At 47.9% G+C, this 27,243-nt stretch overlaps 1 protein-coding gene across 2 annotated transcripts in view; it reads right to left on the bottom strand.

Annotated features, from left to right (window-relative positions):
- MAP3K14 (mitogen-activated protein kinase kinase kinase 14) overlaps positions 1-24,820 on the bottom strand; it is a 53,487-nt gene extending 28,667 nt beyond the window's left edge. For both annotated transcript variants that reach the window (XM_073005209.1, XM_008012324.3), the window contains exon 1: positions 24,702-24,820. The gene's annotated coding sequence lies outside the window, so the exon portion shown is untranslated. The remainder of the gene's footprint in view (positions 1-24,701) is intronic.
- Positions 24,821-27,243: the final 2,423 nt, after the last annotated feature.

Genomic DNA, 27,243 nt, shown 5'->3' with positions numbered 1-27,243 from the left:
ACCATTGCATTCTCCAGCCTGAGTGACAGAACAAGACCCTGTCTCTAAAAGAAAAAAAAAAAAAAGTCTAAAAGGTGTTCTGAATCCAATTAGGCAAAAGCCCTTCAAGGCTGGCTATACCTCTTGTAACAGTACTTTCATCCCACCTCACATCTCCCCACCCCACTCGACCCCCCGAAAAGAAACTGACCTAAGCCCAGAGCCGATCCCACCTTTCTCAGCCTCTTTACCAAGGGAAACGAGATCTTAAGAACAGACCAAAAAGTCTCCAAACCTAACAGCAGTAGGGAGTGCTCACAGGGAGCTCGATGTGACCTTGACCTCCTCCTTTCTATCTGAAGAAGCTGAGGCCTAATTCAGTGGAGACTTGTCCAAGGTCACCCAACCCACGTGTGACAGGGCATGGCCAGGACCCAGACCCTAGGTTCTTTAGGCTATGATGCCCACTCCCCAAGCTCCTGGGTTACAGGCGAATGCAGAAGGGGACACGAAGGTCCTCCCTGGTCAAGAAGCCCTGGGGCTTCTTGCTGGAGTGAAGAGGCTCCTGAGGGCAGAGGTGAGGCCCTGCACACAGTGCCTCCCCAGTGTATAGCACAGGGGCCACAGACCAGGCAACTGACGCTGGCTGAATGAGGGACTCAAAGGACAAAGATTGCTTTTCCATAACCTTTGGAGACAGGATGATCCTGAATGTTGAGGAGGAAGAGAGAGTCCTGCCTGATGAATGAGAAAAATGAGGCCAGGTGGTATAGCTGCTGCTCTGAGGGTGCGTGGCTATTAGAGATCTGGCTGTGTGGGGGCTCTGATAGCCCGTGCCTGCCTGGCATGGCCCAATGGAGGCTTCTGGATAGGTCATCCTGAGCTAGAACTCCTCCAGAGAGGGTGCAGGGCATCCCGAGTCCCAGAGTTGTCCTTTCATATTGGTGTTGGGGAGGCAGCTGTCCAGGGCCCCAGTCGCCCCTCTGTGGGCACACCAGGCTCCCCTCTTCCCAGAGAAGTGGAAGCTGAGGCTGAAGCAGCCATGCTCAGAGCCTCCTCTGCAGTTCCCCGATGACTCATCCAACAGCCTGGCAGGCAGACAGTAACAAGGAGGCTGTTGAGAAGCTGACCCAGCAGATGGCAGCTGAACTTGTGAAGGGCATGGGGAAAACAGGCTGACCCTCACCTCCCAGGGGCACAAATCACGGCCTGGGAGCTGTAAAGCTCCTCCTGTGGCTGGCTTTTCTGTGCCACATCACCATGACTCAGACCCTCACTGACAGCCTCCAAGTTCAAGAGGCTATTCTTGGGACACTCTGGCCTGACAGTGGCTCTCCCCAAACACCTACACAGACACACATGCACACATACACATGCACATACAGACACATGCACATACAGACACCTACACATACATATGCACTTGCTCCCTCCCTGCTTCCCTAATTCTATCTGGGCTCTCGTCTACAAAAATCACGGTTCTGTATTAAGCCCAGGACTACTGGCTAGGGGGCCTTCCCAGCCCTGGACTTTGGCCTCTGGCTGTCACCCCAGCTCATGGCCCTGCTGCTATGCCCCTTCTCCCTCCTGCAGTGTGTGGGGAGGACGAAGTGGGAGCCAGTTATGTCTCTGCCTTTGAAGGCAAGTCCAACTCCTGATCCATTCCTCAGCCTAGACACTCTCCCCAGCTTCACTCAGGCCCCAAATGTATTGGGTCCTCTGCTCTCTGCATAAGAGTTGAGGACACGAGTAGTGGCAACAGTCAATCCCACATGGCTCACCCATAAGCTCATGAAATCAGAAGAGGAAAGGAAAGGAGCAGAATTCACTCCATATTCTTTGAGGCCTGATGCATAGACACTGTTGGTTCTTTCTTCTGTGATGCCTCAGTGACCTCCCGGCGAAGCCTGGGGGATAGGAATGATCTGGATGGTACCAGATCAACCCCTGGGCATAGCTGTATGAGGAGTTCTTAATCTGGGTTCAAGGATGGATTCAGGGAGGAAAATATAATTTGCATTTTCCCAGGGAAGACTTGGTCCACAGCTTTCAACAGATTCTCCAAGGATCTGCCATTCCCCAGAAGGTTGCTCTAGTCTCCCTAGAAGATCAGGGCCAGGCTAAACGCCTGATTCTGGCTCTATTCTTCCACTCCAAGGAACAGCTCTCCAATGCAGCAGTTTCCAATCTGACCACAGATTAGAATAACCAGATAAGTTATTTAAATGCATTCCTCCTAGGCCTGCTGAACCAGAGTCACTGGGCATTAGGCCCAGAATCTGTACTTTGGACAAGTTCTTTGGATGATTCTGATGCCAAAGGACCAGGGACTGCCACCTGACCCCTGCTCTGTACTCAAGGCGACCCTGTCCAAAGTGGTAGCCACTAGCACCATGTGGCTATTTACATTTAATTGAAATGAGGTAAAATTTTAAAATCAGTTCCTCTGTTACACCAGCTACCATACTCAACAGTGCAGACAGAGAACACGTCCATCATTGCAGAAAGTTCTACTGGACGGTGCTGTTCTGAAGTGATGACAGCGGTGTTTTCTCTGGCAGCAAAATTTCTGTTCCTAGGATTCTAGGGCAGGAATGGGGTTTACAGTAAACAAATTTTTGATTCACTGGAAGGTACAAAAGCAATGTTTCAAATGTTAATCTTCAAAGATGATAACCTTTTAAAGAATATGTCATATTTCAGTTCCCTGTTTTAGCAAGTACAGCATAGTAAAAATGCCAGACTGGGAACCAGAAGTTATGGGTTCTAGCCTTAACGATTTTTTTTTTTTTTTTTTTAAGAAGAGCAGTGGGACCATTTTTGTCAAATGAAATCATACCTCAACTCCCAATAACTAAAAGAACCAGATGGAACTGGCATGTCACTCACATTTGCAACTGCTGCCCTGGCTGAAGGAGCTCCGCATGCTCAGTGTCCCTTCATCCACCGAGGACCTCTACAAAATCCTAGTTCTCCAAGAAAAGAGTTTGGAAACCAGCGGCCTAGGACATCTTTTGAGGTTCCTTCTAGTTCTGAGAATGTAGCCAATCTGTCAGGATTCTCTGAGGGCCAGACAACTCCAATTCAGAACACTAACTGTCGCTATTCACAAATCACCTACCGTCATCTCATTTTCAGACATGAAGATATGGCTTGGGGAAGTTTAGTAGCACACCAAAAATTACGCAGTTGCAGGTTGCAGAGGTGGGGTTGAACCCAGACTGCTGCCTCCTAAGCCGACATCTAAACCTTGAGCTAGCCACTTAACTTCTCTGAGTTTCTTCTCTTAGCTTCTTCAGAGCTGTTTTGAGGACCGAATGAAGAAGAGTACATGAAACGCCGATCGGGTTGCCTGGCCAACAGAAGGGGCTAAATGAATGTTCATTCCCTTGTCTGTCACCAGGCTACTAAAAGCCATCACTGAGACGATGGGACTTCTCTGTTTCAGCACCATATAGCCAAGGTATCTTGAGCCTTACCTAGTTCATGCAACACTTGGAGCCTTGATTCTCCACACACGAAAGGGAAATAAAAATCTGTCTTACAGAGCCATCTTGAAAATGTCTACAAGGGGCCAAGGTAAATCCCTCTCATGACTATTTCATCTGGAAGTAAAACTTGTCCTTCTCTGAATGCCCAGAGGGGATAAATAGCAGAAGTAGAATGACTCAACTTCCTTAATAAGATATTGGTTGAAAACCAATCTTCTCCCGACTTCCTCTTTTAAGCCTCCAGCTTGCCTGGCCACCAGGCCACAATAGGCAAACCTCTGCCTATCAAAGTGAGGGGCTGGGCTGGGTGCAGTGGCTCACGCCTGTAATCTCAGTACTTTGGGAGGCCAAGGCAGGAGGATCACTTGAGGCCAGGAGTTTGACACTAGCCTGGGCAACATAGTGAGACTTCATCTCTACAGAAAATTTAAAAATTAGCCAGGCATGGTAGCACACGCCTGTAGTCCTAGCTACTTGGGAGCCTGAAGCAGGAGGACTGCTTGAGCCCGGGAGGTTGAGGCTGCAGTGAGCTATGATTGCACCACTGCACTCCAGTCTGGGCAACGGAGCAAGACCCTGTCTCAAAAGAAAAAAAAAAAAAAAAAAAGAGAGAAAAGGAAAAAAAAAAAAACAAAAAAAGAGGGAACCAAGGGCAAGTATCAGGCAGAGCAAGCTGGCCTGGCAAAACAGCCATCTGGTGAGGCAGACCCAGAAGTCCCCATATACGCTCACCCTGACTCCCCTTTCTGCCCTTCCTGCAGCCCTTCCCCCAGTTTGTTCCAGACTGATCCCTTCACTTGCCTGAGCAGGGCAGCACTGAGCAAGGCTGATTCCCTTCTTCTGCCCACCCTGTTCCTCCCATAAGGAGTGGCTGCTTGTCTTCCTCCCTTATCAATGTCTGCCCAGATCTCACCTATCCTTTAAGGCCTATCTACTCAATGAAGCCTTTTATGGTAAGCTTCTGCATCCACTCCATAAATATTCAATGAGTGTCTCCCAAGTGCCAGGGAATGGAATAGCCACCACTGTCCATAAATGTTTTCTGTGTATGGGGCATGGTGCCAGGAACTCCATCCGCCTTGTTGATGCATTCCACACTAACCCTGCAAGGTTGGCAATATTATCTCTAATTTTACAGATGAAGAAATTAAGGCTTAGAGAAGTACATTACCTACAGGAATAAATGAGGCTCAATTTATACGGTTAGAGCATCCAACATGGAATTAGCGCTCAAGCCAGGACACTCTTGGCCCATTCTCTTGGGACCCAAGGATCTCCAGTTCCTTCCTAGAATAAGATCTGGTTGGCAGAGGCATGTAGAATATCCAGGAACTGAGCAGTATTACCACCCATGTGGATATTACTACCCCTAGCATCTGCCCATCTACTGTTGGTAATAATTTCTTAGCCCATTTAGACAGGAAGCAGAAGAAGATCCCTTACTGATGAGGGGTCTCTTCAGTCAGGGCTGAATCAGCCATCAATTTGTCAGACTTTTAGTTCAGTTACACCACTAAATCCTCCTGGGGTGTTATGACTTAACTTGGTGGTTTTAACAGGTCATTTCATTTTCTTGAAACAATCAAATAAGTCCACATCTAATACACACATACACAAACAGGAGTTCTAGGTAAGGTGGCGTTGCCTTCACTGAAAGAACCACTGAAGGATGAGCTTTGCAAAGAAAAAAAGTAAACCAGAAAAAAGGAACAATGGTAGGCACAGGAACTCAAACAATATGTTGGTCAATTTAATTAAGAGTTGAATATGAAAAATTGGTTTAAATCCTTTTTTTTTTTTTGAGACGGAGTCTGGCTCTGTCGCCCAGGCTGGAGTGCAGTGGCGGAATCTCGGCTCACTGCAAGCTCCACCTCCCGGGTTCACACCATTCTCCTGCCTCAGCCTCCCAAGTAGCTGGGACTACAGGTGCCCACCACCATGCCTGGCTAATTTTTTGTATTTTTAGTAGAGATGGGGTTTCCCTGCGTTAGCCAGGATGGTCTCGATCCCCTGACCTCGTGATCCACCCGCCTCGGCCTCCCAAAGTGCTGGGATTACAGGCATGAGCCACCGCACCCAGCCTTTTTTTTTTTTTGAGACAGAGTCTCGCTCTGTCGCCCAGGCTAGAGTGCAGTGGCACAATCTTGGCTCACTGTAACCTCAGCCTTCTGATTCAAGTGATTCTCCTGCCTCAGCCTCCTGAGTAGCTGGGATTACAGGCGTGTGTCACCACCCTTGGCTAATTTTTGTATTTTTAGTAGAGATGGGATTTCCCCATGTTGGCCAGGCTGCTTTCGAACTCCTGACCTCAGGTGATCTGCCTGCCTCAGTCTCCCAAAGTGCTGGGATTATGGGCATGAGCCACCATGCCTGGCCAGTTTAAATCATTATAAAACATGAAAATCTAGACACTAATAATAAGGAAGATGTGTGAAATGGGTTGTTCGATGGGTAAAAAGTAATATGATCTTTGCCTTTTTGGGGACTTTATGTACAAAAACGTTTAAATGTTACTAGAAAAAATTACAGTTAATATGTATGTTGATGTGAGTAATGACTAAAATAATAGAAATACAATTCAGACCAGAAGAGTAAAGAAGGAAAAATAGAAAATGCTGTCAATTTGATACAAGGCAAGGAAAGGAGGAAAAAAGAAGCAAAAAGGACAATAAATATAAAAAAACACAAGATGGCAGAATTAAGGCAAAATATTAGCATGTCATTAAACCACAGTACATGTGAGTAGATTACAAAACAGCAAACCAGATAGGATTTTAAAAGATCCAGCTAGATGCTGATGAAAAGAAACGCAACAAAATTATCCAGAAAAGTTGGAAGTAAAGACATAGAAAGAGATGTGCCGGGCCAATATTAACCAAAAGAAGCAATATTCGTATCAGACAAAATACTTAAGACAAAAAGATATAATCACTTATAGGCACCCAACAAAGAGGCTCCAAATCCAATGACTGGAGGCAGCCTGAGGCTTTATGTTGAGTAAGGTCTTGGCCCCAGAGAGTCCTGTCTAGCTGCAGAGCAAGGATCTTATGCGTGGCAGTTCCTGGGCATGTACTGGGTCTGCTGGGTGTGGGGCCCTGTGCCGAGTGCTGGCAGTACAGTGAGGAAGAAGACACTGTCCTTTGAGGGTCTTACAGCCTACTGGGGGAAATAGACAAGAAGTCAGAAGAGTTCAGTACAATACAGGGATGCAAGGACAGAGACAGACACACAGCAGATGCGACGGGAACACAGGGGGATACCTAGTCCAGCCCAGGAGGTGATGCCTGGGCTGAGTCTAAAGCAGTGAGCAAGACCTGCCCAAGAAAAAGGAGAGGGTATTCTGGGTAGAGGGGATGGCAAAAGGTAAGGCACAGAGGTAAGTCAATGCAGCAATCACCAGCAGCTTGAAGTTGTCGGTGAGTAAAGTGTAAGTCAGGCAGTCCCAGGAGAGGAGGCTGCAGATGAAGTTCAGGCATCAGACCATGGACACACGCTTGATCCTCACATACCCCCAGGGTTTAAATTCTCAGATGAGTGAGGTGGGTATAATTCCACATTCCTCCAAGACTCTTGGGGGTCAAGTTCCAGATGGCAGAAGCCGCAGAGTAGGGGCAGATGGTGGATGCTGGGCATTAAATGAATGAGCCACTGGCCAGGCACAGTGGCTCATTCCTGTAATCCCAGCATTTTGGGAGGCTGAGGCAAGAGGATCACTTGAGCATGGGAGTTTGAGATCAGCTTGTACAACATAACAAGACTGTGTCTTTATGAAAAAAAGAAAAGAAAAGAAAAGAAAATATCCTGCCATTGGTACAGAACCCCCACCCTGGCCTGGGCCAACAATCTGACAAGTGACAGGCTTCTGAAAGGCTTGCTTCACTCTCTCCCTCAGGCGGAGAGGGAGAGTGGCCATGTGATCCCTGGGACATAGAAACAGATGTCTGAAGAAGGAGGAAGGGGCCTTACTGGGGCCTGCACTCAGGCACTGTGAGTGAAACACAGCCAGAGGAACCTCAAAACTGGACTCATTGGCCAGCCTGAAGCCTTATTCCCAGGAGGGCAATTTCTGCATAAGCATTTCCCATTAAGAAGGATATGAAATGTGAAGGTACATTAATCATTAAAATCTTACAGATCAATTATTAAAAAGAAACAAATCAGACATGCCCTCAAAAACTCAGTCTCAGCCAGGCATGGTGGCTCATGCCTGTAATCCCAGCACTTTCGGAGGCCGAGGCAGGTGGATCACTTGGGGTTGGGAGTTCAAGACCAGCCTGGCCAACATAGTGAAACCCCGTCTCTATTAAAAATACAAAAATTAGCCGGGTGTGGTGGCACATGCCTGTAATCCCAGCTACTCAGGAGGCTGAGATGAGAGAATTGCTTAAACCTGGAGGAAGAGGTTGCAGTGAGGCAAGATCACGTCACTGCACTGCAGCCTGGGCAACAGAGCGAGACTCTGTCTCAAAAAAACAAAAACAAAAACTCAGTCTTGCTGCCAATTCCACAGGTCAAACTGCAGGGTAAATACAATTTATGGGGTAAAGTTTCTGACTGTCCTCCAATTCCCACCACATGCCTGATGATGGCTAGCCAGCCCTAGCCATGTAGAAACTACTGTCTATAAGGCCCCTTCAGATGTTTAGGGCAATTCCCTCACATCTATTCTATTGGCATTGGTCTTACCCACTTCCAGCTTCTCTCTGACCTCCCACCCTGGTGCTGAGCTAATCCTGAAACATCATGTACTTAAGACAACCTCAAGCTCAAAGACATCTGCTGGCTCTGCACTGCTTATGGGCTCAGTCTCAACTCTGTGGCGCATAATCTTTCTGGCCACTGTTTCCCCAAACATAGGGTTTGGCTTTGGCCAGTCTGATCTCTCCACAACCCCTTGGCTACTCAACTCTCCAGGTCCCACGTGTGCCATGCTGTTGTGTGGGCCACCCCATACATCCTGCTTGTCCTTCAAAGGCAAGGCTCAGCCTCCACCCAGGAAGCCCCTCCCATCAGCTCCACTGCACAACAGCCTCCTTTTCTGCCTGCCCACAGCACCTTGTCTCCTCTCTCCTCACCCTCCTCCTGGTCCTCACACCCCCACTCCCTTTTACTCATTCAATGAAATAATGTAGATGAAGGAACTCTGGGAACAATCAAGCATCATACCAAGTGAAGATACCCACTCTTTGTGTGCACAACTCACAGAATTGCAATCTAGGTAGGGAACAAATTAAAAAAAAAAAAAAAAAAAAAAAACCCAGAAAAAAGCATAATCAAAGATGTTTGGGGCTGACTATGGTGGCTCATGCCCATAATACCAGCACTTTGGGAGGCCAAGGCAGGAGGATTGTGTGAGTCCAGGAGTTTGAGACCAGCCTGGGCAATATAGTGAGACCCCATCTTTACAAAAACATACAAAACTTAGCTGAGCATAGTCGCACGTGCCTGTAGTCCTAGCTACTCAGGAGGCTGAGGTGGCAGGATTGCTTTAGTCTAGGAGTTCAAGGTTGCAGTGAGCCAGGATCACTCCACTGCACTCCAATCTGGACAACAGAGTGAGAGCCTGTCTCAAAAATAAAAATAAAAATAAAAATAAAAACAAGCCAGGTGCTGTGGCTTATGCCTGTAATCCCAGCACTTTGGGAGGCTGAGGCAGATGGATCACCTGAGGTCAGGAGTTTGAGACCAGCCTGACCAACATGGAGAAACCCTGTCTCTACTAAAAATACAAAATTAGTCGGGCATGGTGGCACATGCCTGTAATCCCGGCTACTAAGGAGACTGAGGCAGGAGAATCGCTTGAACACGGGACGCAGAGGTTGCGGTGAGCTGAGATTGCGCCATTGCATTCCAGCCTGGGAAACAAGAGCGAAACTCCATCTCAAAAAAAAAAAAAAAAAGGTCACAGTATTTCTGTAACAGTAAAAACTAGAACAAAAAAGTCTAATTACAGGGGAAGGATAATTATTAAATAAATCATGGAACATCCATTAAAAATGTTTATAAATCATTTAACAATATGGAAAAATGGGATATTATATTAGTAAAAAGAGGATAAAGAAGTATATCTAAAATATGACCCTATATACATGTGTTTGTATATTATAATGATATTTATAAAAATGTAGGTACCTAGAACATATAGCAATGGTTCTCTTTTGGTAGTGGGCTTATGGATGATTTAATATTTCTTTTTATACTTTTCTAATTTTTCTACTTTTTCAGTGAGCATGTATTAGTTTTCTCAGTTCTCTTTTTTTTTTTTTTGAGATGCAGTCTCACTCTGTCACCCTGGTTGGAGTGCAGTGACAAGATCTCAGCTCACTGTAACCTCTGCCTCCCAGGCTTAAGTGATCCTCCCATTTCAGTCTCCCGCGTAGCTGGGACAGGTGCGTGCGTGCCACCACGCTTGGCTAATTTTTTGTATTTTTGGTAGAGACAGCGTTTCGCCATGGTGCCCAGGCTGGTCTTGAACTCTTGAGTTCATGAGATTCACCTGCTTCAGCCTCCCAAAGTGCTGGGATTACAGACATGAGCCACTGTGCCCGACCTTGGTTCTCATTTTTAACAGATAATGTTTCTAAACAGTAAAAAAAAAACAAAAACAAAAACATAAAACAGACGGGGTGCCAATGAAAAGCATAAGTCCTTCCATCCCTTCCTCCATTCCTCTAAGGGGATCCCCAATAACAGTTTCTTGTATCTCCCTCTACTGATTTTTTCTGTAGGTATTACTTTTCTTTATTTTTATTATTGTTATTATTTTTATGAGATGGAGTCTCACTCTGTCGCCCAGGCTGGAGTGCAATGGTACGATCCTGGCTTACTGCAACTTCTGCCTCTTAGGTTCAAGAGATTCTCCTGCCTCAGCCTCCTGAGCAGCTGGGATTACAGGCACCCGCCACCATACCCGGCTAATTTTTGTATTTGTGGTAGAGACGGGGTTTTACCATGTTGGCCAGGCTGGTCTCGAACTCCTGACCTCAAGTGATCTGCCTACCTTGGCCTCCCAAAGTACTGCAATTACAGGCATGAGCCACCATGCCTGGCCAAATATTACTTTTTATCATGAAAACAATAAAAAAGAATCTCTTGGCATGGGATGAGAATTTAGGAGGCATTAGATCCACACTTGAGATTGGGGCTTTATAAATACATGATGAGCAGGTTTCTCCAACCCTGTGCATGCACATGCACACACACACCCATGTGCAGACAGGAAACTTCACCAGAATGTCTGTGGCTCTTCTGTTCTGCTCACTGAGTTTTGGCAGCTGGGCCGCTAACACAGAAGGCTGGAGACGGCAAGCTTGTCCTTCCTGGTTTTGGTTTTCATTTCATTCCCTCCCCTGTTCTCTGATGGGGACTGAGAGTTTTTTTATCAGTTGTGACTCAAGAAGTAGGAAGGTGCTCAGAAGATGGGGACTGTTTCCTGCTTTGATTTATCCAGTGGCAAATGCATGCGTGGTTACAGGCCTGTGCTAGTGCTGGATGGACCAGATGCCCCGGGCACGAGTGGCCCCATAGAGTGAAAAACAGCAGAAATGGACCAGGGAGAGAAAAATCAGCCCTTCCTCCACTGCTTGTGCAAAGGGGTGGGAATTGCAGGGTTAGTCCTAGTATGGGAAACCCAAGGGAGGCCAGTTTTCCTAGCTAGCCTCTCCTACCTTCCTTATATATGATCTTCCACCTTGCTTAAAAATTTTTTTTTCAGGCCAGGTGCAGTGGCTCACACCTGTAATCCCATCACTTTGGGAGGCCAAGGTGGGTGGATCACTTGAAGTCAGGAGTTCAAGACCAGCCTGGCCAACATGGGGAAATCTCATCTTTACTAAAAATACAAAAATTAGCTGGGTGTGGTGGTGGGCACCTGTAATCCCAGCTACTTTAGAGGCTGAGGCAGGAGAATCACTTGAGACCAGGAGGTAGAGGCTGTAGTGAGCCAAGACTGCGCCACTGCACCCCAGCTTGGGCAACGGAGTGAGACTCCATCTCAAAAATTTTTTTCAAATACCAAAATAATTGTTCATTATAAAAATGTAAACAAAACAAAATTGTATATAGAAAAAAAATCCCGGCACCATCCCCTCCTCTCTGCAACATAAAAAACACTTAAGTTTCATGTAAATCCTTCTAGTTCTAATTATTATACATATACAAACATATAGTTTGGGACTATTTTTAAAAGAAACATGGGATTATACACATGTAGTATCATTCAAATTGCATCTTTCACTTAACAAGATACTATGAATACTATTCCATCTCAGCACATGTAGATTTATTTCTTTTTTTTGTTTTGTTTTGAGACGGAGTCTCGCTCTGTTGCCCAGGCTGGAGTGCAGCAGCCCATTCTCGGCTCACTGCAACCTCCGTCTCCTGAGTTCAAGTGATCCTCCTGCCCCAGCCTTCCGAATAGCTGGGATTACAGTTACCAGCCACCACGTCTGGGTAATTTTTGTATTTTTAGTAGAGACGAGGTTTCACCATGTTGGTCAGGCTGGTCTTGAACTCCTGACTTCAAGCAATCCACCTACCTCGGCCTCCTAAAGTGCTGGGATTACAGGTGTGAGCCACCACGACTGACCTCTAATTCATTCCTTTTAAGGCTTCATCAGATTGCATAAGATTGCAAGGTACAGATGTACCATCATTTGCCCACCTGGAAACTTTGTTTCCAATTTTTCTTTTCTTTTTTTTTTTTTTTTTTCCGAGATGGAGTCTCGCTTTGTCGCCCAGGCTGGAGTGCAGTGGCGTGATCTTGGCTCACTGCAAGCTCCACCTCCCGGGTTCACGCCATTCTCCTGCCTCAGCCTCCAAGTAGCTGGGACTATAGGCGCGCACCACCACGCCCGGCTAGTTTTTTATATTTTTAGTAGAGACGGGGTTTCACCATGTTAGCCAGGATGGTCTCGATCTCCTGACCTCGTGATCCGCCTGCCTTGACCTCCCAAAGTGCTGGGATTACAGGCGTGAGCCACCGCACCCGGCTCCAATTTTTCATTTATAAGTAATAATGGAAAAAACCCTATCCTTATTCACGTTTATGTGTACTTGTAGAAGGAATTCTAGGTGGTAAGCTCCTGGGATTGGAATTTCTGGGTGACTCTTTCAATGGGTTATCATCTCTTTTCTCCTGTTTCTATGTGTCAGAGAAGTAGGCAGCATTGGATAGGTGGTTTCCAAACACACTATTTACTTCCTGTGAAGATGCTATCCTTGCTTTCAACATGCTTACAGTCTAGATGGGGAGAAAATGGGTAGATGGATAAATAAATCATAAAGGAATCAAAATGATCTTAGCATCAGAAAGACCTTCAGAGGTAATTTATTCCAATATATTACTTACTAATCCTGAGGAATGGCCATTCAGCCACACGACAGGATGGCCTTGGAGTCAGAAGATTTGAGTTTGAATCTTAGTTTCTCAATACTCTTGGTGTGTGACCATGGGCAGGTCACATAATCTGAGACTCAGGAGTCTTATCGGTAATACACGGATCCTTAAACCCACATGACAGAATTTTACAGGGTGACTCAACGCAAGGAACAAAGTTTAAATTACATAGTACAGTGCCTGGCATGTAGTGGGCACTCTGGAAACATCAGTGGACCTCCAGTGAGATGGAAGCTGCTACAAGATGAGCAGTCAGACCTTTGCATGACCAGAACTGTAAGTTGTTTTTTTTTTTTTTTTTTTTTTGTGAGACAGTTTCACTGTCACCTAGGCTAGAGTGTAGTGGCATGATCTTGGCTCACTGCAACCTCCACCTCCCGGGTTCAAGTGATTCTTGTGCCTCAGCCACCCAAGCAGCTGGGATTATAGGCATGCACCACCATGCCCAGCTAATTTTATTTATTTATTTTTTTGTAGAGATGGGGTTTTGCCATCTTGGCCAGGCTGGTCTCAAACTCCTGGCCTCAAGTGATCTGTCCACCTCAGCCTCCCAAAGTCCTGGGATTACAGATGTGATGGTCCATAAGTGTTAAGTTGCTTGAAATTTGCTGCTATGAGGCACTGAAGGCTACCTCCCACAGCTTCTAGCCAGCAGCCCTAGCATCAGACGGAAAGTCTGGAACAGATGTGGTCAAAGCAGGAGGAGGAGAATCCTGAGAGCAGAGGGACAGAGTTGTCGGCAAGAACCCATGAAGATGTTCTTTGAAGAGCATTCTGCACACTCCATCTGGCTTCTGTGTCCACTGGCAGTGCCTCAGCTCTGCGTGATAAACTGGGACTCACAATTCCTTGGCAGCTAAAGCTGAAATTAGTTGTTCTGTGGTCATCTTTGGGTGTTGCAACAATCTGCTATTTGTATACATATAACCACATGCTGGCTGTTGGTAATCATACAAATGAATAATAATGGCAGCTATTATTATTCGCCATGTATTAGGTAATGCATGCATTTTTTTCTTGAAGCTTCACAACTTTGTGAGCAAGGCACTAATGTTATTCCTCTACAAGGAGGAAGAAACTGGGCCTCAGTAGGCCAGGTAAACTGCCCAAGGCCATGCAGAAGCAAAGTGGCAGTGGCAGGATTTGCACAAGGGACTTTTATGTTAAAGACCATACTCTTAACCATGACACTCTATCTACTTCCAAATGATCTAAGCTTTAAAAATTGGGACCAAGATGCAAAAGCTGTCACAAGTCAAAGGTTAGTGAGAAATCTAGGGACTGGCCTGGGAGGAAGCACCTTAATTATGAAGCATGAACTACAGCCAGCCTATGTTCTGGAAAAAACAACTTTAAAATGACAACAGGGAAGAAAGACTCCAAGCTGGACTTGTGGTGGGTCTGTGTTCCTCAGCCCACCCAGGCCTGGCATAGCCGGGCCTATCCCAACGAGAAATTCTATGACAAATGCAAATGTGCCCTTCACTTTATAAAGCCTGGCTCCAGGCTTCTTGAGCTAATATTTACCATTCTTTTTATAACAAAGACTTGAGCAGCATTTGCTATCTTCATAAATTTCAACAGTACTTTTGCCCCCAGGCCCTGATATAGGGCATTTTATAAGCTTTAAAAGAGAGGTATTACAATGGTATTTTCAATTCAACCTTCAAATCCTTTGCACAAGGAGAGCCAGCAGCAAATAGAAAAGATGCCGCAGGGGGCATCACGGATCCACACAGACCCAATATGCAGGAGAACATGTGGGGCAAAGTAGTATTGAGATAAAAACCTGCCACACGTGCACTTAATTTTATACAATAAGCCACAAGGAATGTTTAATGTATGTTGTATAAAAATTTTTTCAGGCTGGGAGTGGTGGCTCATGCCTGTAATTCTAGCACTTTGGGAGGCCCAGGCGGGCAGACTGCCTGAGGTTGTGAGATCAAGATCGGCCTGGCCAACATGGCAAAACGCTGCCCCCACTAAAAATACAAAAGTCACCTGGGTGTGGTGGTGGGTGCCTGTAATCCCAGCTACTCGGGAGTCTGAAGCACGACAATCGCTTGAACCCGGGAGTTGGAGGTCGCAGTGAGCTGAGATTGCGCCACTGCACTCCAACCTGGGCAACAGAGTGAGATTCTGTCTCAAAAAATTTAAAAAAATAAGAAATAATTTAAAAATTAAAAAATTTTCAAGTGTCATTGAAATCTGCAACTCAGGGTATTTTGTGTAACTGAATATTCTGATGAAGTGGGGCTGCCCTGTATGCCACTTAACAACGACCGATTTCCAAAGATTAGAAGGCCATCACTGCCCTTGACACTAAAATCATGTGAAACACAGCCAGTTTCTTTGATGACTCAAAACGTACTTTGTGATTTTGCCAAGCTTTGAGATCATTGTTACAAGCAGCATTTTGGTTGTGAAAAACAGCTCTCCTTATTTAACCTTTCGGGGTGGATTCTGAGCAAGAAGTTCCCTAGGCTACGGTCAATCTCGCTGAAATACAACCACCCGCCGCTCCTTTCTGGGTTTGGAAATCTGGTTTTCAGAGGTGGGAGTGGGCTTCAAGCAGCGTCTACCTGTGTTCGGAGAAGATGAAGAAAGGCAGGCTCAGGTTCCCTGCATAGGAGAATTCAAGTTCATTGCAGTCACTGGTGACTGGTTCTGAAATTGAGGAACTAGTTTGAGGAACTTCAGAATAAACAAGAAACCCAAAGAACTCGGCTTTCCACGGAAGGCTTCCAACGCATGGAAGGAGGCACAGGTCCAGCTCCGCCCTGCGGCGGGGCAACCTTGACCCTGGCCTCGTTTCAAACGCTGCCCCACACACTCTTTGACAAGCTGGCCCAAGCAACCAGCTTGAGGACATGATTGGCTGAGGGGTCCATTTATAATGAGGGGTCATAGTCTTGTCCTCCACTGGGAAGGGAAAAAAGGGCTCGGGACATGGGGCATGACGAGGAATATTCTCAGGGGATCTCACACGATTCTTTGGTAAAAGAGGGTAAATCATGAAACAGCCCGTGGTTCTCTCGTCCTCCCCGAGGCCAGCAGGGCCTAGCAGGAGTTTGGATTCAAGTCTTGTACTTTCAGTCAACAGCAAATACTTAACCAGTGGCTACTATGTTTCAGGCACCATGCTGGCCAGCGGGAATATGAGGATGATGAAGAGGCTTCTCTGCTGAAACCCTCAAAAGGCCTTCTTGGAATGCTGAACCTAGTTACCTAGAAGCACTCCCTTGATCCACCTGCCTGCAACTCTCTAGTGGCAACAAGCCTATGGGATGTGCCAGGGTGGTCACTGCCCTCCCAATTCCCTCCTGGAAGGGTGGGAGGTGGTCAGTCTTTATTAGCTGGCTACTCACTGTCTGATTCTACTTTGAACTATATTTTCTTTTTTGAGAAAAGGTCTTGCTCTGTCACCCAGGCTCGAATGCAGTGGTGCAACCACCACTCACTACAGCCTCAAACTCCTGAGCTCCAGTGATCCTCTCACCTCAGCCTCTGAAGTAGCTAGGACTACAGGTATGCACCACCATGCCCAGCTAATTTTTTTTTTTTTTTTTTTTGACAGAGTCTTGCTCTGTCGCCCAGGCTGGAGTGCAGTGGTGCGATCACGGCTCATTGCAACCTCCGCCTCCCAGGTTCAAGTGATTCTTGTGCCTCAGCCTCTTGAGTAGCTGGGATTACAAGTGCCCGCCAACACGCCTGGCTAATTTTTGTATTTTTAGTAGAAACAGGGTTTCACCATGTTGGCCAGGCTGGTCTTGACCTCCTGGCCTCAAGTGGTCTGCCTGCCTTGGCCTCCCAAAGTGCTGGGATTACAGGTGTGAGCCACGGTCCCTGGCCATGCCCAGCTAGTTTTTTAAAAAAAAATTTTGGAGGTGGGTCTCACCATGTTGTCCAGGCTGGTCTCCGACTCTTGGCCTAAAAGGTAATCCTCCTGCCTTAGCCTCCCAAGTCACTGGGATTACAGGCATGAGCCACTGTGTCCAAACAACATTTGAGCACATTTCTCCTGAGTGTCCCTACACTTCTGAAAAGGCACTTCTTTCCCCCAAAGTGCCGAAGTTTCCCAATTGTTACCAAGCTCCCACTCCAAGCTGATGAGTGGTACAAGACCCCAGGATGAGAGAAATACCAAGGGGTTCCCACCCAGGCACCTGCAGAATCCAAGACGCTCTACGCCTGACAGCGCTGGCTCAAGCTGGAAAAGGAGGGCCACTGGGCTGCGCATGGTGGCCTCCTCGCCCCCTCCAGCTCCTATTGTCATGGCTTCCGACCAACACCGGGGCTGACCTGTGAGGTGTCTGCCTTCGTGCCCAGCTTCCCCCTGTCATGGTGAGGTCCTCCAGGGCGGTGCCTCAATTGTGTTTGGTTTTCTAGCACCTAGTAGATGTGGCCCATTTGACACACTTGGCAAGTGTTCCTGAGTGAAAGGACAGACACACTTCTGAGGAATAAATGAGTGCCATAGGCTCTGGGAGTCTGGCTAGACAGGGACACGTGTCCACACTGTCCAATCACCTGGCAGGCTGGAAGGGAGGGGGTCACAGCTTGGTGGCTGTATTCTAACTGCATCCCAGCAAGCAGGTGTCCTGAAAGCTGGCTGTGGAGCCACTCCTGCCATCCCCTGTGCTAAATGCTGACTTAGAGACCCAATTACTTCTACTGCTTGAGAAGATAACCCTTCTGAACTGGACAACACCCATCTGGGCTGGGATTTGCATATATTTGTGTGTATCTAATACATGCTAGAGGGAGGCGGTGCAGGACTCCGTCCTTCACATTGATCTGTACAAAGCTATTCCTGCCTCTTCAGGCACAGCATCTGCCAGTGGAGACTGTCGGGCAGGACTCAAGGAGCCTGGTGGGTTCAATCAACTCCCTTGGTCAAAGGACTCAATTTGTAACCTTTTTTTTTTGAGACAGAGTTTCACTCTTGTCGCCCAGGCTGGAGTGCAATGGTGGATCTTGGCTCACTGCAACCTCCACTTCCCAGGTCCAAGTGATTCTCCTACCTCAGCCTCCTGAGTAGCTGGGATTACAGGCACGTGCCACCATATCCAGCTAATTTTTTTCTATTTTTAGTAGAGACGGGGTTTCACCATGTTGGCCAGGATGGTCTCAACCTCTTGACCTCATGATCCGCTCGCCTCAGCCTCCCAAAGCGCTGGGATGACAGGTGTGAGCCACCGCGCCCAGCCTCCATTTATCTGAATTGGCAACCACATCCTCATTGGAGGCTGGCTAAGCCTCCTTTCCTCCCAACCCTCCTGGCTATCCCTAGTATCGACCAGAAATATCTACCTTTTAATTCTGGCCCAGTAAAAGGAAACATTAATGTCAGTAGAAGGTGGATTTTGGCTACAATAATTCTTTGCATTTACAGGGGCCACCATCCAGATATGACATCATGAAATCATGCTTCACCCATAAGGAAGAGCCTCTCACTGAGAGGAGCCAGACAGATCAGCTAGGATAACACGCAGAGAATGCATGCACCTCCTGCACAGAAGAAAGATGCAGAAGAGCTTCATGCACTGTGAGTTCGGACCCCTGTAATCAATCATTGAAAGTTACTAAATACCCACTCTAGGTGAGATACTGCTTGGCTAGGTAGGAAAGTGCTCTAAAGGTGTGGGCAACCTTTGAGACTTCCTGGTAATTGTATTTTCTTATCAACCTTGACCTCCTTTTGATTACATGAACCTCATGGTATAAGAGAGCGTCCAACAAATAGCTTTCTGTTTACTTTTTCTTAGACCCAGGGCAGCAGCTGCTGTGACTCCACCCTTCCCAGGCCTGGCAGAGCTTGCAGAAAGGCTGAGAGTGATAGGGTTGGGGTAGGAGAATAAAAGGAGGAGCTAGTTTAAAAAAAAAAAAAAAATCCTGCTTCAGGATTAGTTCCTTCATTCCCTGGCAGCAGAGCACAGTGAAGAGTCTGGGTTTTATAGTTCAGGCTCTGCCATTAACTAGCTGTGTGGCCTTGGGCAACCCACCTGGCTTTCTTGGGCCACCATTTTCTCTCCTGCATTTTCTCACTGCAAAAAATGTGAATGATCATGTCCAGGCTGTAATCCTAACAGCTCTTTGTGGACAGTGAGGTTAAGGTTATTTAGCCATGCCAGCAGGAAGTGACTGCTGGTTGGTCCAGATTGATGGAGTATGGGTACAGGGGCTGGGTTGGTGGTCTGCCAGAGATAGGGAACAATATTACTTGCAAGAGAATAACCGTTCCTCGGCTGTAGCTTCATTAAAGTCAAGCGCTCCTTGTACGTGGTCCTGGACATTGCTTATAGATGTCCCTGGCCGTAAGCGGTCAAGTTCAACACTAACTGCACTAGTCCAGAACAGTGTCTGAAGAAAATCTCTGCCTTAATGGTCACCTGATAGTGGTTTTAGCGGAAAGAGGGTCAAGAGAAGCTGTAGTAGCCAGAAACTGGGAGGGAGGGATGGCTCAGGAGTTCCCCCTGCGGCTTCTTTCTGGGTCCAAACCCTGGTCCAGAAGTGTAGACAACTGAGGTGGTGGCAGGCTTGGGATTCCCGAAGCTTCTTGAAATCCAGGGTTTAATCTCACCTTTCCAATCACTGGAGCTCTGCAGAGCCTCCAACTCAGGTGGTTGAAAAGGAGGCAGGTGGAAAACCGTTCCTAAAAGGTTTTTCACACCAAAATAGGGTTTGTCGCTCTGCTCTCTGCCAAGGGATTTCCCAGTTCCCTGGGGCCAAAGCTCCCCTCCTGCTTCTTTGCTGACTGTCACTGGAAGCAGGCCATTTTCCACCCTCAAGGTGGCTGGACTCAGGAGTCAGTGACACTGCTGATCTGGGCTCTGTGCCCTGTCTACGATCCCCCCTCCGCTGTCAGCCCGCAGGCCCCAGAAGCCTCCTGTTTGCCTCCTGTCCCCGGCCTCCTAACCTGGGGCTGGGATGAGGGTGATTTGTGGCAGAGGGCTCCCCACGAAGGTCTGCTCAGGACTTTCTCTGCAACTGTGCTGGGGAATAAATCGCCTGTCACCTACACCCCTGCACGGGTGACTCACCTTCCAGAGAAAGTGCTCTGCTCACCTAAGCAAAGCTGCTTGGAAAATGACTAAGGCACCTATCAAATGCACTCTGTGGGGTCAACCAGTTATGGAGCAAGGTCCAGGCACACTCTGCCTCTCACCTCCAGCTTGAAGTCAAGTGCAGAGCTGCCACGCCAGGCCTGCTGGTTTCATTTTCATCTGAACCCAGCTCCACATGAGGCTTGACATCCGGTGATCTATTTTTTCTAAAAACTAGCTTCACTTTAGAAATGACTCTTCGGCCATCAAGTCAGCTTCCCCAAGAGAAAACAAAATGTTATTTAAAGGGAATGGCAGCCTGGTGAGAGCCTATATTTTTGTTTTGTATTAAGGGGAAAAAAGACTTTAAAATATAATATGAAACTGTTTTTTTTTTTTCCCTTGTGAGATTAAAACAAATGTTTTTCTTTTAAGAGATGGGGTCTCGCTATGTTGCCCATAGCTACTTGACCTCCTGGGCTCAAGTGATCCTCCCGCCTCAGCCTCTCAAGTAGCTGGGACTACAGAAACACACACCACCATTCCAGGCTTCCCGTGAGATTTAAAGGGAAATCTGCAAGTCCCTGACTGCAGATCCTGGGCTCCCAGACACAGTCCTGGAGAGAAGCTGACAAAGACATCTTTATGAGAGGGAAAGGACGGTGAGCTGGGGATGCCATGTGGTAGTGGGAACCTCACTCCTCCGAACCAAATGTTCCCTCCTAGTCCCCCAGACAAAGAGCAAGTCCTTGCTGACCTACATGCCATACAGTATTTTCCCTTTCCTCACCTCCAGGGTTAATGCAGGAACCTACTTGATCACATGTCGGACGCAGGAAGCCCCTAGACAGGCCCAGCTGTGTCTCCAGCTTAGAGTCAGGATTGTCAACCGGGCAGAGCCTGGACCTTTGTAGACTTATTTGGAGTATGGTGAGGACAGTATATAGTGTAAGGCAGGGAGAACAAGACAGCTGACGCTTTTAGACTGAAGAACTGTCCCCCTAAAAGTCCTACTGAGAAAATGACTCTGGCCTGTCAGGCAGTCTGACTCTTCTTGACATCATCTTACAGAAAACAGGTTTAGTCACAATGCATTAATTGGCAACTACTACTGCTACTATCACTGCTACTATTACTACTACTACTACTGCCACCACCACCAACAACAATAACAACAACAGCAACAGTTACAGTCGCTATGTTCTGTGCCGGGCACTGGGCTCAGCACTTTATATATGTCCTCTCATTTTCTACTCAAAACACTCCCGTGAAGTATTTCTGATTCCATTCACAGATGAGGCACCTGATGATTAGAGAAGTGAAGTGATTTGCCTGTGGGCACACAGGCAGGCAGTGGCAGACCTCGACCTGACCCAGGTCTCTCTGACCTGACAGCCTCAGCCACCACATGTGACACGGAGACACCAAAGACTTGTTCTGTTGCTCTGGACAAATCACGGGCTCTCTGCCTTTGTTTCTACATCTGGAAAATGGGCACAAGCACACCTGTCCAGACAGCAGGCTATTCCTCTTTTAGCCTTTTATTAATTAACAATCAATATCAATTAACAATTGACTGGTACAATAAATAAAGCTGCTAGCCTGGTTTCATTATATTCAAAACTGACATGTTTTGGGGGAGGAAAATCCTTACCGTTTCATGAGCAAGTTAGTAGAAAAAGCAGTGACCTAGATGTCAGGAAAACGGGGTTTAGATTCTGAGCAATCCTGTCTATTTCTCCTTATGAGGCTTCACTTTTCTGATCTTTGTCCCTGCCCTTCTTCACATGAGCATTGTGTGAAAATAGAAAGACTGGCTATAAAATTATTCTTGATGCCACATAATTTCAAGGGATTTCTATCAGGGAGCTGAGGGATTAAGAGATGTAGAAAAGCAAGAAGGGAAGAGGCTCCTTTAGAACACAAAGAGCACACTGGCCACTGAAGAAAAATGACTTTTTCTGCATTGTCATTCAGGCAGTCATAAGCCTAGAACGAAAAATCTCATACTTCGATGTCCTGCTCAGTTCAACAGAAATGTTCCCCTACAATTTGCCCTGGGTCTCGCCTTCCCTTTCTGGGCTACTGCTTTCAGCATTTTAGCCAGCACCACAGAGTAAATGCAAAACCTTCACACATGCATCACTTTGAATGCCCACCTAGCTCTTACAGACGCTCAGCCCCATTTTGTTCCCTTACTAGGGAATTGTGGTGTGTGGAGACTAGAGGGGCTGACATCCTTAGAGCTCCCTAAATTCACTGACATGGAATTGTCCCCGGCCCACCAATTTCACACTGGTGCCATCAACAGTGCCCATAATGCTCAGATGTTTCCAGTTTAACTGAAATACTAAAATGGGGCAAACAGGAAGCATCAGACACAACTGCGGTAGTGACTTATTAATCACGAAAGCAGAATTTTAGTTGCATTTTAACCTTTTGCCAGGAAAAAAAAAAAAAAACAACCTTGAGATGATGGAAGCCATCAGTAGAAATATGCTGCCTGTATGCGTATTGGGCTGACTTAGACTTTTTACTTAGGACTGACTTTGCTTTTAAGATTTCTGAACTTTCCCCCCAGAAAGAACATCTGTCAAACCAACCAATATGAATCTGTCAGCTCTTCATAGGGGCAGGCAGGCTTGTTAGGAAAGCCCATGTGCTGTCCATTGAGACAGGAAAAAAAATAGGAAGTTAAAAGTGCCTTCACAGGCCAAAGTGATACAACACTGTTCAGAGGGTGCCAACAATGAAGAAAACAACCTTGGATAAAGCTTTCATCTCTTTCACATCTCCGCAGATCTCTCACCAGACCCTGGCCAGGGATGAGCTGTTATCAATCACCAAAACAAAACAAAACAAAACAAAAATCACAACAGTGGCATAGGGCTGGACAACCAACCAGCATAAGTCATCTTCTCAGCAGTAAATGATATACACATATTCCAGGCAGATCACAAAGGAGTCAGTGTTCAACAGGAGAAGCAAAATGAGGAACCAAACCTTCATCTGTTGAGGCGAAAAGGCCCAACCAGACATTTTTGTTTAATAGAGGGAGACTGATTTGGCAGGGTCTCTGTGGTGCCGCTCCCACAAACCCTTAACAGACAATACCAGTGACAAAAAACCCCCTTCAGAACTGCTCCTTATAATCAGAAAACACTCAGAAGATGGCCTGAAGCTTGGCAGCGTCTTGCTGTCTGATTTCACAAAGAGCTGGTACATACACCTGGGTACTTATCTCTAAAATTAGAGTCAGAGATGATTACTTTTATTTTGAGATCTTCTGAGAAGTTCTCTACACCCTTCAAAATAAATGAGGATGTCCGAAAGGTGCCTGAAAAATTCAGAGGTCTGGCATCGCTCCAAAGGAACTGATTGAGATCACTTAAAAAACACCAAGAGTAAATCCAAACACAAGCAAAGTAAGGCAAGCACTTTTTAACTGTCCTCTCACACTGACAGCATAAAAACCACACCAAAAACTTCTCCCTCCTGTCTGCATCTCAGTTCTATAATGTGGTCCTGATCTAGGATTCTGGGGAAGACCCATCCTTAGTCCCGGCTATGAGGCATCAGGCAAGATACATACCACTCCCACTCCCCTCATACACACCTGCCTCAGGTGCCTCACTTATAAAACAGGACACTACAATCTGTCTTACCACACAGCCATCTGAAGGAAAACAGAGCTCACAGGTATGAAGACACTAAGTAAAAAACACATCACTAATGTTAAGATACTGTCTCCTTCTAATCTTTCAGAAAGACCATGTTTCTAGTCAAGGGGTTTTCAACATTTTTCCTGGAATAAACTCCAGACTGCTATTTTATACCATGACCTTACCCTAATAATTTAATTTCACGTGCTTTTAGGGTCCTTAGTTAAGTCATTGGTGTTCATTGTCCCCAGTGATCAAAAGTAGTTTTACCATTTACTTTGCTGATGTATGTACCACTTATCCTCTGCCTCATTCATACCTCCAGTCTACCCTTTAGGGCCGAGAGCAACTTTTTAACCTCGACTAGGAAGGAAACACTTTTTCTGAAGTTAGCCAGCACTAAGGAGGCTCCCGGGCAGGTAGGAAACTGTACAAGTGGCCCCTGTCTGCCTGGTGCCCGGTGGTTGCAAGATGCCAGGGCCACGATGGGTTTCCAAGATGGGAATATTACATCTGAACCAACAGATAAAGTCCCGAGTTGGACAGCCTAGAAGAATTACAGAGGAGGACTGGGTTCAGAGGGCGAAGGGAGGATGCTGCGGGCGGCCAGCACTGCCCCGCTGCATGCTGAGGACGGGCTTAGCTCGTGCTCCCCGCCTTGAGGTGTGACCTGAGAACTCCCCAGGAAAGGCCAGGAGGGTTTCACGCCAGGGCAGATGCGAGGGCGCACTCCTGCAGGAGACACGTCCGCCCCACGCCAGGCGAGCTTCATCCTGGGGGCACTGGGGCGCAGAGCAGGCGGGCGGGCCTGGCGGCGGCGCGGGCCCCTGGTGAAGGGGAAGCAGGGCGCCCCTGCGCGCGCTCGGAGCCAGCGTGTGGCCAGCAGGAGTGCGCGGCCTGGAGGCCCGGGGCGAGCGCGGCGCCGGCAGCGTGTGCGAGGGCGCGCCCGCGGACCGCCGCGAGTGGGTTGGACGAGGTACGGCGGACTGCGCTGGCCCGGCCGCCAACCCCACTGTTCCGGGGCGAGGGGCCAGGCCGCAGGCCAGCCCGGGGCTGAGGGGCGATCCATCCCAGCCGCTCCCTGGGCGCCTCGTTCCGGGCCCCAGGGTCCCGCCCCGTCACCTACCGGCCAAGCGCCGATCTCCCCAACCAAGCGAGTGTTGCGCTCCGCTCGCCCGCGATCTCCCGCCGCCGGCCGCCCGACCGCTGAGCTCCCGGCCCGCGGTCGCCCCGCCCCGGTCCCGGGCTCCGCCCCTCCCCTTCTCCGCCGCCCCCGGGGCCACGCCTCCCCTGGCGGCTGTAACTTTGCTTCGCTTCGCACCTCCTTTCTTTGGCCGCACGGCGACCTGTGGCCCCGCCCATTTCCCCAAGCCAGCCAATGAGACGGCCGTCCCGGCAAGCCCGTCTTCCCGCTCCCTAGCAACGATTGGTTAACGAGGCCTGGTTTCCAGAAATGGGCACTATTTCCGGGCGATGTTTGTAGAGGGGAGATCGCTGGGCGGGCTGACAGAAGGCGGAGGCGACTAGGGTGTTGGTGGAACCACACATGCGCCCTCGGCTTCTGGCAGTCTTACCAGCTGCGTTCTTCTCGAGGTTACTGGAAGGAAGGGCGAGTGTGCGCATGCGTGGGCACTCCCTGCCTCGGACTTCGGTTACCTTGGCGACAGCGAGGCGCTCTCCCTGGTGGGTCGCGGGCGTCCAGCTTCCTCTCTGCTGCCAGGCGGTGGCGGCTGAGGCGGGAGGTGGTGGGGGTAGAGACGTTTTTATTGAGCTCTTACCGTGTGTCTGGTGCTGTAGAATCCCTGGAATGAATAAAGGTTACAGTGCCTGCCCTCGAGAAGCTTCAGGAGCAAAGGGCTTACAGGGGCCCGACCTGTGGGTTGAAACCCAGGTACAAAGAGAGCATGTGGGTGCGTGGCGTGGTATGAGCGCTGAGTAAAGCATCTGCTTGCCGAGTTTGCAGACCACAGAGCCTGCAAGAGGATGAGAGCTTGATGTATGCAAAGAAAGGACCTGGAGTTCAGAATATGCGTTGAAGTGTCAACAGTGCTTCTTTCAGAATGGGGGTCGGGGGTGGGGAGTAGGGAAGGTATGGACATTTTTTCTAACTTTTGCTCCTCTGTATTATCTAGTGTTTCCACACTGAACTTGTATTTTATTTGTAATAAATTCCAGGCCAGGCACGGTGGCTCACTCCTGTACTCCCAGCGCTTTGGGAGGCTAAGGCAGGAGGATCGCCTGAGGCCAGGAGTTGGAGAACGGCTTGGACAATATAGCGGGGACCTCGTCTCTGCAAAAAAAAAAAGAATAACCGGGCTTGGTAGTTCGCACCTGCAGTCCCAGCTACAGGGGAGGCTGAAAGTTTGAGGTTACAGTGAGCCATGATCGTGCCACTGCACTTCAGCCTGGGTGACAGAGTGAGGCAGTCTTAAAAAAAAAAAAAAATCCAAACTTGATTTGTTTTATTTGCAAAATAAAAGACGTACTCCTACCCTAGGCATCCCACTTCCACGAAGGGTCCATGATAGGTGTGGTGAGTGGCTCTAGTCCGGCGATAGGCAGGCCCCACCCAAGGCTGTCTTGAAAAGTAGGGAACACCCCATCTCTGAAAGTGTTTGAGCAAAGACCACCATCTGCTTGAGACTACTTTGCAGACAGTCCAAAGCTGAAATCTTCTTTCTGGATATATCTGTGCCAAACAGTCATCTCCGCTGGGGTATAGGGAAGACCATTTATTTAGGCAGTGGTCAAAAACTCACAACCTGAGGGCCTCATCCACTCACCCAGGCCAGAAATATGCTTTGTTTGGCTGGCCCAATATATTTTTAAATTTGAATTTGAATGCCTTAGAGCAGAGCCTACGATTCCTTACAGCTCCCGCCACTCTGTTTTTTACTCAACCATCTAACCTTGTGTCACCTGTCTGGGCCCTGGAGCATTTGAGGTTGTGGCTCCCACAGAGTCTGTGCTTTAGAGCCAGACAGTCTCTGGTGCCCACCCTGGCTCTGCCACTGACTGGCTGGGAGATGGCAGGCAAAAAAGAAGCTGAACTGGTGGCCCCCAAATCTCCACCCCCAGGGTTTTGCATTTCAGTGACTCAAGCAGAGCTTGGCCAGATGTACAGGTTGGTATCGGCAAACTTGGATGCCCTTATTATCTTTCCCACCACCTGTTTGCCTCTGGGCTCAGCACTTCTCAGGAAAGATGTGGGCACACCTCCAGAGTCTGAGATGCTCCCTGGCTTGCCTTTGCCTTCTCTCTCTGTCACTATTCCTTCTTTAAAACACCCAGTGCCTCTGTACTTTGCCCAGATTCTCTTGACACCTCTGGTCCTGGGTCCCCTGTACACTCCCACCTACTCCATCAAGATGATCTGTCTTTAAATTCATCCCTGAACACTAATGTGTATTAATCAGAGAGAGTGAACTGTGTTGATTCAAAACTGTTTGGCCAGGGGTGGTGGCTCACTCCTGTAATCCCAGCGCTTTGGGAGGCCGAGGCAGGCAGATCATGAGATCAGGAGATTGAGACCATCCTGGCTAACACGGTGAAACCCTGTCTCTACTGAAAATACAAAAAAATTAGCCGGGCGTGGTGGCGGGCGCCTGTAGTCCCAGCTACTTGGGAGGTTGAGGCAGGAGAATGGCGTGAAGCCGGGAGGCGGAGCT

This window comes from Chlorocebus sabaeus, chromosome 16, assembly GCF_047675955.1.
Source record: "Chlorocebus sabaeus isolate Y175 chromosome 16, mChlSab1.0.hap1, whole genome shotgun sequence".
Lineage (NCBI taxonomy): Eukaryota > Metazoa > Chordata > Mammalia > Primates > Cercopithecidae > Chlorocebus > Chlorocebus sabaeus.
Note: the sequence above shows the minus strand (reverse complement) of the source record. Positions and strands in the feature narration are given on the sequence as shown.